Below are 13,073 nucleotides of genomic sequence, written 5' to 3'. Positions count from 1 at the left end.
CAGGAAAACAAGCTCTGCAACATATAATCATCAAATCATTCAAACAACCATCCGTACAAAAATTCATAGTTTAAATACCAAGAAATTCGAATATAAATAATTAAATAGAAAATCACCTGATTTTTATGGGTTGAAATTGATGGAAGATATGGATTCTAGATTTCAGTAGTTTCGTCTTGAGTATATGTACGCCAAAATCGGATATCGATAACGCCTCCGAATTTGTGTTTGATTATGAAGAACATAATATAATTATAGTATTTTCTCTGTAAAAACTCTGTAAATACTGTTTGCAAATGATTTCCGGTATAAAATAAAATACGGTAGAGGCTATTTATAATTACGGAAAATTAGTATCCCGTTGGATCATTCTGGATATAAATCGGTATGTTTATTTAAAAAAGCTGATCCAAACGGTACCGATTTTCGAGATAATTATCTAAATCAGTACAATTTGTACTGCGGTCTTGGTCTCAGCACCTGGTTACACGTATTACGAGGTGATAATTATGATAGTTTAATAAAAAGCTCCCGTTTATCGAAAATACGAGTTTTATTGATTTACCGAAACGAATAATGTATCGAAAATGTTGCGCCGGGACCCGTGCAGGACAAACCGTACGCCGGATTGAAAAAGTCGAAACACGGAAAATGCTCGGAATATTGCAATTAGTTTAGGAAGGAGTTCTCGGAAGAGTTTCGGGTTCTAAAAACGTAAAAATGGATAACGGTGGTTAATTCCCGTTTTTATAAAATAGATTTTAAATACCCGGAAAAAGATTTTATAAAATCCATATGATTCTTATAAATTCATAAATCAATATAAAATCAATTAGGAAGATATGACAATTATCTATATTTTATTTTGGACATATAAAAATTAAAATACTCAATTAACAATATTTTTAAACATCCAAACACATTTAACACTTAACAAATAATTCACAAAATAGATACTGAACACATATAATAATTATTTAATAGCAAAAATAATTACACGATATATCCCGGATATTACTGTATTTTACAAGAAGTTCGGTTTTGATAATTATCCAAATCTGGTATTAAATCGTATCATTTTTATGGTTACTTAGCGGTTAAGTAATCTATTTTTGATCCGATATATAAGTGTAAATTAGTGATAAATTCTAAAATGTTCCAAAAATCATGAAACTTATATTTTTTTTCAGTTTTGATTATTTTGAGAATTTTAAAAAAAAATCTGAAATTTTCCGGGTAATATTTACCCGCACATTTGTTCCTTAAATTGTAAATTGCGGGTCGGATGCACAATTCAAGAATGTTTTAAAAATTATGAAAATTTTATTTTATTAGTTTTTAAATATTCCTAGAATTTTTAAAGTATTTCGGTAATTTTTCGAGTTAGTTTTACCCGCATATTTGTTCGTTAAATCGTAAAATACGAGTCTAATGTTAAATTCAAAAATATTTTAAAAATTATAAAAAAAAAATATTTTACTAGTTTTTAATTATTCTGGAAATTTTAGAATTATTTTGATAATTTTTTGATTTATTTTTACCCATAAATTATATCATTAAAAAATAATTTACGAGTTAAAAGTCAGCCTGCAGTATAGAAAAAGGACACATATCAATACTAGGACACGTGCCTTGCTGCTCTGCTGCTGGTGTTGTGCGTGTCATGAGAGGTAACAAAAAAACAAAACAAAATAAAACGAAAACAAACAAGAAAAAAAAATAAAACGAAAACAAATGGATACGGGTGCATCACCTACCCCTGTGTTTTGCACACTTCCCCCGCCCCTGTCTTTTTTCCTTTCTCTGTTATCTTCGCCTCTGTTATATTTTAAATCTTTAAAAATTCATATCTTCTCAACCATCCGTCCAAATTTCAACTATTATATATATAAACGATCAGCGCTTCGATACCTACGCAAAGATATATATATATATATATATATATATATATATATATATATATATATTACAAGGTTTTGTGAAGAAAATTTGCGGAGCATATTTTCCGTTTTAATTTATTTTCGGGGCATTGAAAAAGAGTTTGACGGCGTTGATTACTTCACATAGCATCTCAGCGTGTATATGACTTTGGCTATTAATTTTGGATTTTTCTGGAGATATTTTCCCGACATTAAATATTCTCTCGGGGTGATCAGAATTTATTTTGGGTAACGATTTTGAGATTCTGCTTTTGTATTTGGATATATTATAGCATGTTAGTGTATATATATTTATTTCCTAATTTTTAAAGGTTGTTGTAGAAGTCGCTTTTGACCATTTTTTCATTTCTGACGTGTTTATTCGCGCAAATATAAATTATTGTATGTTTTGAATTTATAAATTTTATTAGAATATAGTTGAATTGTATTGTTTGGGATTGATTTTGAGGGGTTCTGACCCTGGGAAAAGTCCGTTTTACAAAGACTTTATTTTGATTTTTTTTGTAAAATATTTATTTTAATTTTAAATTATTATCTTGTTATTATTTTGAAAATCATATTTTGATTTAATTATTTATAGTTTGTTTTGATTAATTATTTATCCATTTAATTTTTTGATTAATTCATTTAATCAATTAATTTATTTGTAAATAGTTGAATGAAGTGTAATTATTTATAATTGAGCCAAATAATATTCTAAAATTATTTTGAGCTTTTAAAATTATATAAAGGTATTGAATATTCAATTAATATTATTATTAATTGAATTATTCTTATTTTATTCATTGAAGATGAACCGTTCCTCCGTTGAATACGAAATGAACGTGTCTAGACTCAGAAAAATATTTCGCTTATCGATCTGATTATTCTATTGTGTTACAAGGCTGTTTGATTTGTTAATCATTTTGAGTCGATTATCGATCGATAAATTATATTTTTGACCTGATTTCAGTTTTAAAAGAACTGAGTCCTATGTTATATGAATTATGTGGTACGTGGGTTATGTGTTTATGTGCTATGTGAATTACGTGCGTACATGGGTCATGAGTCTTGTGTTTGACTATTTTAATTATATGCGGGCTATCGTATGGGTAGACAATAGGGTGTTGACATGGAGTTCGTCGAGTAATTATCGTTTAGACGATTAAAATGATATTTTCTAATTATAGATACGAGTCTTTGAAGACGATCAGGACCACATGGAATGGATGAAGACTAGAATTGAATAGTATGGAATATTGGGTTGCAACACTGCATGAGCAGCAGATCAGAAATTTAGTGAAGTAAAAGACGGTGATGTTTTGAGATCGAATGTCAGAATAGATGTGTCATTGCGAGTGTGACTTGCTAAAAACCCAAAGGCAAGTACCCTTATCATCACATATTGTTCAAGTGATATTTGTTTTGAATCCTATTATGCAAGTATTGCTTTCCCTATTCTCAGTTCAGAATATATAAATGTATTACATATCGCTGAATTAAATGTTTATCATGCAAATACTCTTCTGCTATTCTATGTTCAGAATAGTTAAATATTTTTACTTATCAAATTAATGGATTTATTAATGTTTTGGATTTTGAGGAAAATGATTTGGTTTTGTGAGTATTCCTACCAAGTGAATGGGGGAATAAAAGTTTATAAGGGTGTCGAGTATTATGACCCCTATCAATAAAATATTTCTAAGATTGGATGGTTGCGTAAGATGCCATGGCGGTGGTCCAGCATGAGCTATCTGTTATAAGGGATATAACAACTAGGCCGATATGTACCTTGGGTACCCTTAGTTTAGTTGGATATGCTTCGGGATACCGGTGTTGCTCTGCGGCTGATCACCGACGGCAACCCACCGTCGTTTAAGGATTCCAATCTAAATTATTATAATGCTTTTGATAATCTTATAAGGAATGATTTATCAAGTGTTAGTTTTGTATAAAAAGGTGAATTGTGGTTTTGATTCAGTTTCTGATTTATGATGATACTTACGTTGTTGTTAAATATGAAAGGTGGTTTTAGTATAGATGATTGATGTTGATTTCAGTATGGGATGTTGTGAGCATCAAAGTTCGTATTGATATCTAATTTGATATTACAATTAAATGAGTATTCATATCAAGAGTTCGGTTTTGAATAAAGGTTGTGATTCAGTCCATAATCATTGTTTCATATTATTTTTGTTTACGATATTTCCGTAAACACAGTTTTATGAGTTTTATTCTCGTAAAGATTCAAAGTATTGATGAAGCATTTCGCTTGAAAATATCAAAAGGGTTTTGAATACAATTAAGGAACCAATTCTGGGGTTTCTCAACTAAAATTTTCTAATTCAGCAATTATGATTTTAAAGGTTCTGCTCTATTGCAGAAGTCGATTTTATATCAAAAAGACCTTATATATGTTATAGTGAACTTGCTGAGCATTTCTTCCGCTCATACTTGCCTGTTTTTAAATTTAACCTCTAGTGAGGATTAGCTTGTGCTGTTTAACTGTGTAATTCGAGGAAGCAAAGAAGAAACTCCTGGAAGGTGGTCGGTCCAGGGTTTGCAGGCTAGTGTAAGTTCTGTTATAAAAAAATTGTTTATATTATATTATATTATAGTTGTGTTATTTTATAGTTGGGCCTAGTATACTTCTTTTCGAAGTTATACTAGCGGGTTAGTATTCAATTGGAATTTGTTGAAAAGAGTTTTAAAAGGAAGTGAAAATTATTTATGGAATTTGGAATTCTTATTTCTAGAACTGTAACCTTAAAAGATCTTGGATTAGTTTGGGGTCATAGATGCTAATTATCTTCTGCTGGAATTTGCATTTTGATTTAACAGGTTAATTTGGATTGAGGTTTTATTGTGACGACCAAATCCTCTGACCCCGGATTTGGGGGCGTTACAACGTTTTTATTAGATAAAAACATAAATGCTGGCAGTTAAATGTGAGAGAGATAGAGAGAGAGGGGGGAATAGGTCCGTTCTTGGTGCTAGTACAACCCTCCTCCGTACCAGTTTTCTTGTGGATACATCTACGGTGTAGATCGTTAAGGCGGTATGTGGTGTTTGGTTAAAGCTAGGATCTCCTTCTGACAACCATAATCGTAAAGCTATTTAAAGTAAATATCTCATCCATGAATTAAATATTGTTTTTCGCATGGATCCTGTGGCGGGTCTCAGTTTTATTATAGTTTTACAGTTTTATTTATTATTTTGCTGTGTTTTTATACCCCAAAACCCAACATATTGATCATGCTGTGATGCTTGTAGTCTCATCAGTTGGTGAGTACTTGTATTATGTGCAAACTTTTGTCATTATTTTTTACAGTTCATTATTTGTTGCAGTGTGGCCTTATACTTGTATAAATTGGTGAATCTTATGCTTGTACTATATCTTCTCTGCTATATCTGTGACGCCCTCAATCTCGGGGTTAGGAAATGAGGACTCACACACCTCTAATCTATCAATTAAATATACATAAACCCCGATTAACTACTAACAGGATCAATAGGATAAAGTATGAGACAAGATCACAACTACCAATCATAAAATATAACTCACAAAACCAAAATATTATTAAATAAACAATATCGATTCCGGATGGGAACCGACAGATAACCCATCGTATCTTTATACACTTCTTTCTAGGCGCGAGCTCACTCATAAAAATCACTACCTGCTCTGGCAACCGGAAGCCCTTAACACGGTAGGGACCACCAGGTACGCTCTTACGAGCAGTGCGCCTAAGCCTTGCCATCTTCTTGCTTAACTGCCATGGTTAGATTAAGACAAAACAAATGAGTATAAAACTCAGCAAGTAAATATATAGCAGTTCTATAATATCAAATCATAATATGCTTTAACAAAACTAGGGCATTCTACTTTATTTAATCTAGGTGGCAGATTTCCATCTTTTTGGGTTAAGGAAAGGTTTCTGAAGAATAGAGGGGCTTTCAAGGAACAAGGCTCAAAGCAGGACGAAAGCCGACATTCATCACAAATCATTATAGGATCAAAATAGATCTTTCGATAGAGGAAAGCAAAAGTATTTCAAGATATCGAATCAATCATATGATCAACAATTTCAAGAATCAGGGTTCTCGAGCTTTAAGCTCCACAATGACATAATCAACTCTTTTCAAAGCAACATAAACCATTTTCATTTTCAAAATCAATTTACTGAACAAAAGTTTCAGTTCCCTTTTTAAACAATCACTTAGAACCCTTGATTGGATCACTTTATCTTTCCATTTTATTATATACGGGTGATCAGCCCATATCGACCTCCATTCCGGTCTTAAAGGTACCATTCGGCATAATTTCAGCCTTAAACTGGACTAGCCCCGCTAGCCTCTTACCATGACTGGACTAATCCCACTAGCCTCTTACGTCCCAATCCAATCCATCAGGAATTCATTTGGAAAACCTTGAGTTGGAAAAACAAGTAGGTTTTCTAAATTCCATTTTTATCATTACCAAGCATTTGAAATCATTCGGACTCTTTCAAGTCGAAACTCATTCTTAAATCAGATTTTTAAGGAAACAAAATTCAGAGAGTGAATCCAAGATACGCAAGGAACAATTCACAAGAATTCTGTATCAAGGATAACAAGGCACTAAATTAGAAGGATCAACATTGATTTAGGGATCAATAGGGTGATCAAGAGAAACAGGATATCATTAAACAGGGTTAACAAGGATAATCAAAAGGTTCAATACAATCCATGGCTTAATAGGTAACTTGAATAGAAAAGATAGATAACCAAAGGGTGAAATCAATAGGCTCATCAATAACAGGATATCAAGAACAAGGGTACTTCAAATCAATATCAGGGTTTCATAAAGCAAGGGTTTCATATTTAAACAGTTCAAAACTCTACATGGTATGAACAACATTCTCTTTACAATCTTTTACACAAGTAATCAGAGTTACTTGCCTGGATTTGCTTTCCTGAAGGTTGTAATACTGCCACCTAGTAAATCCTTTCCTTTCCTAGCCTGAATGCCCTCACGCTCCGAATCTACAATATAATCAAAAATATAATTAGATTCCCAACTCTCGTTCCCGGAACGATCACTCTATACGATAACTCGATTATATCTTTGAGTCGAGTATACGAATATAGCTTATACATATAAGCAAATAGCACATAGCATATCCCTTTCTCGTAACTTTTATATTCTTATATACTTAACAATCAAAGCGTATTCGCTTATTCTTAACTATTTCTTAAATCGCACTAACATAACTCTTTTACGACCATATCTATCACTTAGAGCTCTTAATAACAAACAATTTAATTTCCTTTTTCTTTTATTCCTTAATTCGAACCATATATACAAAACACATCCACATATATTCAATTTCAACCTCATATAAACAAACACAACTAATGCAATTCACAAGGATCATTCAGCACTTAAACGTCATCCCTTTTTAACCAAAAATCTGAATCCTACTTTCATTAAAGATCAAAATCAACACTTCCGTTTAATTACCAAAATTTGAACATAACACTTCTTAATCTTTGTCATGCAATCAAAATCTCACTTAGCCATTAAATTAACTTAATTTCACCTTTTTATTCCTAAGAACCCATTCGAGTTTTTCCACAAATCAACATACAAGAATAGATTTTTAACATGCAAGGAAATACATCACATTTCCCACTTATTTTAGTTCTTAACTAGATCATCCCATTCACTTAAACACCAAATCATACAACACCTAGCTCATTCAACCAACATGCATTTACTTAATCAATAATTAACCCCTTTTTATCTTATTTTCATTCGGCAAGAACATAATTTTTAACTCAAGGACTAATCAGTAACATGCACTAATTGATCTTCTTTAAAACTATCATGTAATCACTTTTAGGCCACATAAACTTAGTGTTCAACAAGATTAACTCACAAAAACCGAATTCCTCTTCTTTATTTAACAAAAAGCCGAACCAAAATCCACATGAAATCCTCAATTTTTGATTTTCTAAGCAACAATCATATGCACACATTCATTTACTTCCTAACACAATCAATGGAATCATTTAATCAAGCACACACTTGATTTTCATCAAAGAAGAAAAAACCCTTTTTAAAATCTCCAAGAAATCATAACATGCATGCATCATCTCAAGTTTATAAATCACAAACTTTCTATTAACAACTATCCACCATTGATTTCATTGTCAGAAACCAACTTGATCACTTTAAAAACAAAAACCCATTCAGCTATATAGAAAAACACCACATGCAACCACTAAAATTAGAGTGTACTTAGTTTAGAGTTCAGTTTACACATCATAACTCACCACCGGTTCACCGGAGTTCATCACCGGTGGCAGTGACTTCACGGTGGTGCCCTCATTCGAGGGTGTCCAACCACGAAACCCCCGATTTCGTCAATTACGCAAGATAAACTAACATGCACATCTTTTATATCATTGGTTTGCAAAGAATCAAGCTTAACAAGATGACATCAATCAACAACAAGAAGAACCATGTGGTTCTCGGGTGAACACACACACCGAGCACACACAACACACACACATCGACATGCAAGCTTAATCACACACATGCACACGAATTAAAGCTCTTGTATGGAATAAGGATGAAGATTCATGGAGTGTTTCAAGGAATTAAAGAGGGAGAGACAATATACCGAGAGGAATAAGAGAGAGAGAGAGAGAGAGAGAGAGAGAGAGAGAGAGTTGCCGAGAGAGAGAGTTGTCGAGAGAGAGAGAGTGAGAGTGAGAGAAGGAGAGAAAAGAGAGAAGAGAGAAAATGAAATCATGGGAGCAAGAAGAAGAAAGAAAAAGAAGGGAGTGAGGTTATATAGCACTCAAAATCAAAGGCAATTTGGTAATTCATTAATTCCTTTTTGGCTCACACATTCTTTCTCTTTTTACTCAAATGCAACAAAATTCAAATATAAAATATATCTCTCTCGGAAAGTCGAGAATTACTAAAAATGACAATTTTAACACGTAGGTCTCGAAATTAGCTTTTTATCCATTACTCATAATAAGAATTTGAGCGAACGGTTGATTTTATATGAATTTCGTAAACTTGCTTTAATAAATACATTTTCCACATAAAATCAATTTAAAAAATGCAAAGATCAACAATCAAATTCACTCATCATTTTTAAAAAGTCTCTAGGACCATTACGAAGATAACAGAACAAATCCCATGTTTTTATCTTTCTCGGATGATTTTATAAAAATGCGCGAAGGTTAATTAAACCTTTATTTAAATCACGTAATTCCTTTAATATTCACAAAATTGACACAGAACACATAGTCATGCATACAGTCAAGCAATCACACAAATACAGTCACAGAATGACTCAGGTCTTGTTATGGATAAAAAACTAATATATATATAATTGCTGTATTTAGTACTAAGGAACGTGAGCTTCAAAGCTCGATTTGACTGCTCTTGTGTTTCGTGACTCAATCTGCCTTAACAAGATGCCTACGTACCTTGCTGATTGCCAAGGATCAAGTCAAAAAACGTAGTTCTTGGTTTGTGGGGTGAGGCCCCTTATATAGATGTGGGAGTCCTTGAATTGGACTTGGTATAAGAGACTTGGTGGACAAGCCTCTGAATTAGGATAGACTTAGGAGTCCTAGGAAGTAGGAAGCTGATTCCTTATCCTTTTAGGTCCCCTTGAGACTAATCTATAAGGATTTATATCCTTATCGGGACTCTTCTCAATAGCTGATTTTTCCCTTATTAATTAATTACGAAATTAATTAATAATCAGGGCTTTTGGGCCTTTTTTATTCCACCAGGCCTGATCTGGTCCATCAGGCTTAACCTTTCTGGTCTGAATATTATGCATCTTATTATTGGGCCTAGCAGCCCATTAATTATAAAATCAGGACTTATTTATCCCTATCATTTGCCCCCCAACTTTTGGGAAACATTGATTAGGTTTCGCGGAAGTTAAATCTATTCGTTCCCTTATAGGGTTTTGTTTTGCGTAAAGTGTGGAGCGACCTACACATTTACAATGAATCTTCCTTTTATTCAGAAATTATCTTAATTTCCAGGAATTTTTCCCTAATTTTCTGGGATTTTCCCTAATTTTCTGGGATTTTTCCCTAATTTTCTGGGATTTATCCTTAATTTCTGGATTTTTCCCTTAATTTTCTGGGATTTATCCTTAATTTCTGGATTTTTCCCTTAATTTCTGGAATTTATCCTCTATTTCTGAAAATATTAACATTTTTCAGAATATATTTAAGGAATTTTTCCTATTTTCCTGGAGTTTTTCCCTAATTTCTGGGATTTATCCTTTAATTTTCTGGATTTATTCCTTATTTATGAAAATATTAACATTTTTCAGAAATTATTTAAGGAATTTCCTTATTTTTCTGGATTTTTTCCCTAATTTCTGGGATTTATCCTTTAATTTTCTGGATTTATTCCTTATTTCTGAAAATATTAACATTTTTCAGAAATTATTTAAGGAATTTCCTTATTTTTTTGTAATTTTCCAGGATTTTTTCTTCCCTTTTTCTTCCTTTTTTGTTCCTTTTTTCTTCCTTCTTTTTTTTTATACAATTTTCGACCAGGAATCCATTCGACCAGGATCCTGGTCGAATTAACCTCCATATTGCCCTGGTCGACAGCCTTTCGAGCAGGAGTATTTCGAGCAGAAGTCCTGGTCGAATTTCGGCCAGGATTTTTTCCCTTTTTTTGTTTTTTTTTGTCGACTAGGAAGTTTTCGACTAGGATTTTCGTCCCTTTCGGTCAGGATCTCCATTTTTGACCGAATTAACCATCATCTTGTGCCTTGATCGAAGCTTTTTTGAGCAGGATTGATTCGACCAGGAATATATATTGTCCCCTGGTCGACAGGGTCAAGGAACTAATTCTATTCTGGTATTTTGGTCGAAGGAATATCATTTTCGACCAAGAATTTTGGTCAGAATTCCTTTCTTGACCGAATTAGCTTCTTTTATCAGCCCTAGTCGAGGGAAATTCGAACTCAGAACATTCGACCAGGATTTCTCTGTGCTTTCTGGTCGACAGGGCCAAGAACGTATGCATGTATATAAATTTTTGTACACACTTGGATTTAGGCCCCTTATGCTGGGCTAAAACTTGGGCCCATTTTAGCTGGGCTTATTCTCTTACTGGGCTTCACAGGCCTTTCAATTGGGCCTCTAATTCTGGGCTTTCAATTTGGGCCAACGTTTTGGGTTCAGGCCAAAAATTTTTTTTTTTATCTTAGTGGGACTTCTTTTCCACCCCTAAAATCATTTGGGCCTCTTTCAACACTTGGGCCCTTAACTAGGCTTTTGTTTTCTAAACCCAAACTCCAAATTACTCTAGGATTGTTTCTGGATTCTTCCAGAATCTTCAAAAAAACTCAAGTTTTTCTCTTAATTTTTCCAGGAATTTTCTGGATAATTCCAGAACCTTCTTATTTTTGGGCTCAAATGGGCTTTTTTGAGGCCCAAATCCCCTTCTTCTTAGCTATAAAAAGGTGGGATGAGAGTGTGTTTCCTCACACCTCTCATTACACTTCTCCACTCATCCTACAAATTTCTCCCTCTTCTCTTCCTTTAGTTTTTTTGGCCACTCCTCCCTTCAAGACTTTCAGGTTTTCTAGGCTTTACTAATGGCTGACAAGAATTCCGAGAGAGCGGCGAAGATTGCCTCGGCTTCAAAACGAGGTAAGGATATCGAGATTCGTTCTTCGTACATGTCTTTAATCGATATGATTAACACTAGGGGGGATGAATATCCCTCTACTTCACATCTCGATTCTTTTAATCATTGTAACACTTGGCACAACATTGATTTCAATAAACTAAATGCTCGTTATAACGTCCTTCCTCCTTTTAGATTAGTTCCAGTCTCTGGTGGTAACCGTACTTGCCACTGGAGACCCGACACTCTCTTCATTTACACAGATGCCCTTAATGCTGGGCTTAGGTTTCCTTTCCATCCTTTTATTCCTCATCTTTTGGCTGATTTACAAATCAACCCGTGTCAGCTTCCTCCAAACGCCTGGAGGAATATTCTATGTTTTATGGTTTGTTGTCTTAGGGAGGGCTTTCCTCTTTCTGTAGCCGTTTTTAGGAAGGTCTTTCAGTGTTATAATAGTTCTTCCAATATCTGTGGCTGGGTCTATGTCAAGCAAAGGCCCAAAAGCAAACATATCTTTAACAGCGCCTCTATTCCTGATAATAATCAAAATTGGAGGAATAGTTTCGTTGGGTTACGTTGGGAGAATGGTGACTGGGGCACACTTTTTCGATCTTCCTTCGGGAAGGTCAGTGATGGTAGCCTCAAATCCATTCACTTAACTCCTGAAGAAACTATTATTTATAATGGGCTTACTCAGGATGATGGCACCACCACCAGCTGGACTCTCTTAGAGGAGTTTTCCCTGATTCATGTGGGACTATCCTCTGTTTCTCAACAGGGTATTTTTCTTCCCTTCTCAATTTTACTTCATTTCATGCATTATTAACATCACTTATTTTGTCCTTTGCTTTGTTTCAGCTGCTAAGGAGATTAACGAGGACAATGTTCCTTTGGTTGAGGAAACAACTAGGATGAAGAAAGCTCGGCTCGCAGGCCTAGACACCCGGGGAAAGGCCACGGAGCCTATCTTTTTGAAGAAGCACAAAGAGCCTATAGAGGAGGCTTCAACTGAAGGAGCTGGAGGCCATGGTGCTCCTATCACTGCTGCTGCCCCTACTGCTGCTGCCACAGGCGCCTTTCAGCCTCTCTGGGGATTCCGCCGAGGGGACACCGTAGTTGGTTCCACGAAACATGCTTGGGATTGGTCCTACCATATCGTGACTCCCAAGGACTTTACTGATGTGGTGGCCACCCCTGATCTTGAGAGGATTAAGCTCATGGGAGCTCAGTCTCTGGCTTCGGTATGCCTTCTCTTTTTTGAACTTATTTTTCATTCTTGTAGCATTTTCTTGCCTTATACTTTGTTAATTTGCTTTGTTCCAGTCTAACGCCTACTTTCAAGGCGCTGTGAGGCAAGCCGAATCGTGGAAGCGGGCTTCTGATAAGGCCGATAATGCCCTCAGAAGGCAACAGAAGAAGTATGCTACCCTGGAGAAGAAGCTCAAGCGCAAAGAGGAAGAACTCGGAGAGTCCAACGCCGA

The sequence above is a fragment of the Apium graveolens genome, chromosome 10 (assembly GCF_009905375.1).
Source record: "Apium graveolens cultivar Ventura chromosome 10, ASM990537v1, whole genome shotgun sequence".
Lineage (NCBI taxonomy): Eukaryota > Viridiplantae > Streptophyta > Magnoliopsida > Apiales > Apiaceae > Apium > Apium graveolens.
This window is presented reverse-complemented; position numbering follows the sequence as displayed.